We start from the raw sequence: 5,961 nt of genomic DNA, 5'->3' as shown, positions 1-5,961 counted from the left end.
AGTAACTTATTACAAAATTAATAGTAATTAACCAAGAACAATAATTACTAACATAAACTTTGCAAGCATATACAATGAGAACATATACATGACCAAAAGAAAAATATAATGCTGATAAATCATGAATCATGAGCAGTGTCCACTTCAAGCAACTGAGCCACAGTTCTCATTGTTGGTCTGGATTGAGGATTTGTTTGTAAACAAGAAAGACTAAGATCAGCAATTAATGCTAATTCCTTAAGAACATGTTTATCATCATTAGGAGGTAAGAGTCTTGGGTCCAAAATATCTTTGAAGTTTATACTTTGGTTAGTTGTAGTCTGTATATAAGAAACAAGATCACCAGGGTGCCTTCCACTTAGAATCTCCAAAGTCAAAACCCCAAAACTAAACACATCACATTTCTCTGTCACTGCCATTGTGTAAGCAAGTTCTGTAATAATAGTTTACACCAAAAGAGTGAATATATATTAGCCAATTGCAAATAACTGAAAGAAGACACATAGCTGTACTATGATCTAACATAGAATATTTCTAAAATCTTTGTTGTTATCAAGATATTTCAAATGAGATTCAAGTGCTTCTAATTAACGATTTCAATTTTTTAGATAAATAGTTGAGTAATACTCACATCAGTTTCAAATAATCTTTTAGTCGTATATTTAATTAGGATTTATCTAACATGTGTGCTAAAGTTATCAATTAAAAAAGTTTTTATAGAAAATGATGTAAAATTTAAATTTTTAATACGTTTGTTGTGTATTTATTAAAGTAAACTATTTAAAACTTTCTATTACTAGTGACCTTAATTTGTGCTCTTAAAGCATAGGTTAGCTAAACCCATTTAATTATTCCTAAAATTGAGACTAAAAAAAATGTATAAACCAATACTTTTATAGATTTTGTTGTGGTTTTAACTATAGCTTTCATACCAGTTTATTAGAATAGAATAAAAAATATAATTATTTAAATTAAGATGTTGGTATAAAAATTCTTTAAAATAAACTAACGTCACAATTATTTATCTAATGAAATAAAAATTTTAGAACCAATTTGTTGATTAAAATTTATTGAAACTAAAATGTTGGTATAAAAATTCTTTAAAGATTCCATTAAAACATGATCTAAGTGTGTGTGGTTCAAGTATTACTTTATTACTAAGTTTTCATTTCTATAGGAATCAAATATATTTAGGGAAAAAGGTAGGAATTGAAATGATGGTATTTTGATTTTCTAGAATCAAACTTACTTGAAAATAGCTTTTCAAATTTTGAACCAAACATCATCTTAAAATTCTTAAGAATTATTTATAATTCCCCGACCACACACGCTTTATTAGGTAGACAATGGCTTTTGTGAACAAGGTAAATAATAGGTTCTAAAATTGGTTCAATAAAGTAAAAACATACTAATCGCTAAATTATCTACCTAAATCTTAATATTAGAATAATCATCTACACATTTAGTCCAATATATCTATTGTTCATATTGTTTTTTTTTTTGTGACTGAAATAAACTAAAAAAAGAAAAAAATAAACAAAACAAGCAACTGCTTAAATAGAGGGACAGTCCCATTTAAGACTACTCTTAAACTTCTCCCAAGGTGAAAGAAGCTCCACATGCAAAAGATGTAACTTCATCGCCATCTTTGCCATAGTTTCTGCCACTGGCCAATTCCAATGCATGATATCCCTTATTTTGAGCACTAATAGATCAATAAACCCAAAACTATCTTCATATTGTTCATATTGTTTAATATTTTTTATTGTCTACCTATATTTTTATTACTGTAAATAGTTTTATGACATAATATCAAAAATTGTAAGAGAAATTAAAGAGAATGCATGTGAAACTAACCTGGAGCAGCATATCCATATGAGCCTGCAAACGGCTCCAAATTAGCGAATCAGGCTTCAAAAATCTGGCTGTGCCGAAATCCGAGACATGAGCTGTAAGATCAGATGACAATAAAACATTCTTGCTTGAAATGTCTCTGTGAATCAATGGAGGATTACAATCATGATGCATGTAAGACAAAGCTCTGGCCACGCCTTTAACAATGTCAACTCTCTTAGGCCACTCTACCTCCAATGCTCTCTCATCATTCTCAAGCATGTCTGCTAAGCTTCCTCTATCCATGTACTCATAAATCAAGAATCTGTGTAATCCTTTAGAGCAAAATCCATAGAGCTTTACAATGTTCCGGTGGCGAATTTCATTCATGGCTGCTACCTCACTCTTGAATGTCTTTATGCTTTCAATGTCTAAGTTTTCTTCATCACATTTCAATTTTTTCACAGCAAATACTTGACCTCCTTTCATAGTTGCTTTGTAAACTTTTCCTAATGCTCCTTCTCCTATGCAGTATTCGCTGTCGAAATTCTTGGTAGCTTCCATTATGTCTTCATACACAATTTTTCCATTGAAGCACCAAATTGAGAACGGATTAGGCCTCTTGTTCCACGAATTTCTTCTTGTTGATCCTAAATTTTGCTTCTTGATGAGGAAGAAAATTGCGAAACAGACCAATGAAAGAAACAAGGCGCCTCCTAAAGAAGCAAGAAGTGGGACAAGAACCTTAAGCTTTTGTTTGTTACTTGCACTTGAAGGTACATCGATCGAGACATCACAAGGTCGCAAACCTTTGATATTCCCACATAAGTCTTCATTGTTGCTCAAATCTGAAGTGCTAGAAGAGTTGAATATGCGCGCATTCGGCACAGGACCTTCCAAATGATTGTAGGAAAGGTTGATGAATGACAAACTCAACATTTTGCTAATGGACTCAGGAATAGAACCTGAAAGATTGTTATGAGAGAGATTCAAGATTATTAAATTCGCAAGCTTGCCAAGATCATCAGGTATTTCCCCTAAAAGTGAATTGAAACTTAAGTCCAAGAAATCTTGCAAGCTTGCAAGATTTCCAATTTGGTATGGGATTGTGCCATTCAAGTTATTGTTGCTCAAATTCAGTTTCATCAAGTTGTTCAAGTTACCAATAGTATTTGGGATTGCTCCCAGGAACATGTTTATTGACAGGTCCAAAGACTGCAAACTCAAAAGGTTTCCAATTTCGGCCGGTATCATACCAGAAAGTCTATTGTCACTGAAATTCAGTTCATACAAGGTTGTTGGATCACCAATCTCTAGAGGAATCTCTCCAGAAAGTTGGTTGGAAGATACATCAAGCTCTGCTAGTTGGCTCAGCCGAAAAGTCTCAGCCGGAATGTTACCACTTATGGAATTCCCAGCCATTCTAAGTACCTGCAAGTTTTCGCAGCCGGCCCAATTTGAAGATATCTCACCCTGAATCCTGTTGTAGCTGAAATCAATGTATGTTAGATTAGGATACACTCCAAAATCCTCATCAGCATACCCTGTAAGCATGTTGTATTCAATTCTAACTCTGTATAAGCTTGGACAGTTTCTAAGGCTAACTGGAATTGGACCGGTGAAACGGTTAGAAGAAGCACTGAAATTCACAAGCTTTCCAGCTTTGCACACTTGAGGTGGCAACTCACCAATGAAATTGTTCTCAGCAAGATGCAGGACAACCAAAGAAGACAAGTTCCCGAGTTCTCTAGGTACCGTGCCATTCAAGTAATTTGCGAAAAACCTCACATCGGTTAAGTTAGTTAACTTGCCAATACTAGGAGGTATTGTACCTGAGAATTGATTCTCATTAAGTCTAAGAACACTTAAATGTGTGCAATTTCCTAAAGAAGGTGGAATAGGTCCATAGAAATTGTTAGCATCAATAGCTAGAACAGTCAAGTTTTTAATGTTACCAATTTCATTAGGAAGTGTTCCACTTAAGTGGGTATCTTGGAATAGAAGATTCCTAATACTAATTAGGCCTCTTTTTGGATCATCACTTGAATCAGGAAACAAACGAGGGTCTAAGATTCCTGTTATGTCATTTCTTGACACGTCAAGTTCATGAACTTGAGTCAAATTTGCAACAGAAAGAGGTAAAGTTCCATTGAGGTAGTTAGTAGAAAGATCAAGGAATTGAAGTTTTGAAAGGACACCAATGTTTTGTGGTATAGTTCCTGTTAGGTTATTTGTTTTGAGATCAAGAATCAAAAGGTTTGGGAAAGAAGAGAAGTTTAGGTTGTGAAGGGTACCTGAAAGTTCAGTGTAGGCTAAGTTTATGGTAGTCACACTCCCTTGAAGATCACAGGTGATCCCTCTCCATGAACATGGACTAGTTTGATTCATCACCCATGAATCAAGAATTGGATGTGGAGGTAGGCTTTGTTTCCATTTGAGTAAGGCCTCAGATTCTGATACTAGCCCTGAAGTGACATCACATAGAGCAAGATCAAGAACAAGAAGAACAATAATCATCACCATCAATGCAGATTGAATTTTATGGCACAATAAATGGTAGCATTTGTTGTTAGACATTGTTCATCAGAAACTAATGTGATTAATGAAAATAGAGTTCTATGTATGTGCTTACTAGTTAAGTAGTTATTAATATTATTAGCATTTGCTGCTAATTTTAATTGAAACTTTGCTCAGTTAAATCCACCAACTCTAGCCATTTGAGCAAATTGTTTTGGACTTTGGATACTTGACTTGAATATGGATGGAACTGAATTAAATTAATTTATCTCCCTAAGCATACATAGTAATTATATGTGGTGGGAACGAACAAACTAATAAATATAACTTGTTACACTGATTGAAATCTTGAATAATTATACATGTTATATATGAGTTCAAAACGTTCACAAATATATTAATAAATAAATAAAATCAACTTTATATCTATGATAAATAAGTAAACTAATTTCTATTTTAATTTTTTATAGATAAAAATAATAGTTTATTCTGTAAGTAATATTTGTACATGTTGTAATTGACTACGAACTTTTTGTGTTAATTGACTATGCATAATAGTTGGAATTATACATACATGCAAATTACGGTCATGGCACACTGAAAGAATCTTAATTTATTTTAACATAAAATTCCATGTCCATTACTCCATTTTCAGAACACACAATATAGAAATACAAATTTTGTTTATGTAATCATTTTATTCTGTTTAACTATCTTTGTATATATGATGTATTTACCTAACCGGTGGATCTAGGCGCTGAGCTTAGGGTTTTGGAAAAAGTACTATTTCTTGACTTTTATGAAAGAGACTAATCTAAATACTAATGCATGTAACATTATATTATTAAAAGAAAAAGTACAGGTAAACAATGAAAATATTAGATATTTATTTTATTAGGTGTATAAATAATTATTCTAATATTAAGATTTAGGTGGATAATTTAGAAGTGTAATATATTTTTATTTGATTGATAGTTATTTATGTTGTTCAAAAAAGTAATTAATTATCTAGTATTGTCCTTATTAAAAATATAAGTTAAAAAATATATTATTAAATTAAAAAAATTAGATTATAATAATTAAAAATATTAACCAAAATCAATAAGAATAATGTTATGTAGCTAAAAANATTTATTTTTTATGGAAATTAAATCTCAAAAATCTTTCCCTCATTATTAGCTTATTAATTATATTTGTAATTATATCATTTTTATTTTAAATAAAAGTCTTAAATCTTTACATCATTAACCCTAAAAAGTATTTTTAAATCACCACAACACATTTTATAAAAAAATCTAAAATATTAAATTCGATTGGTCTTAATTTATTAAAAATAAAAAGCATAAAAAAATGTTCGTTTATGACTTGAAAAAAAAAAGTTATAACAAATCAATTTCAATTCTTGAATTATAGATATTATATCTTTAAAATTATAAATATTATACATATAAAATTATGCATGTTAAATTAAAAATATTTTAAATTTTTCATAACTTCTACGATATATACAACTCATACTTTTTCGATTATATATTATAAAACAAAAAATAAATATAAATATAAAAGAAAATTATAAAATAAATTATTAAATATAATTATTAACAGACTAGA

At 30.5% G+C, this 5,961-nt stretch overlaps 1 pseudogene; it reads right to left on the bottom strand.

Annotated features, from left to right (window-relative positions):
* Positions 1-119: 119 nt before the first annotated feature.
* LOC107477534 (MDIS1-interacting receptor like kinase 2-like) lies at positions 120-4,356 on the bottom strand (annotated as a pseudogene).
* Between the last annotated feature and the right edge of the window lie 1,605 nt (positions 4,357-5,961).

Source organism: Arachis duranensis, chromosome 3, assembly GCF_000817695.3.
Source record: "Arachis duranensis cultivar V14167 chromosome 3, aradu.V14167.gnm2.J7QH, whole genome shotgun sequence".
Classification (NCBI taxonomy): domain Eukaryota; kingdom Viridiplantae; phylum Streptophyta; class Magnoliopsida; order Fabales; family Fabaceae; genus Arachis; species Arachis duranensis.
This window is presented reverse-complemented; position numbering and strand designations above follow the sequence as displayed.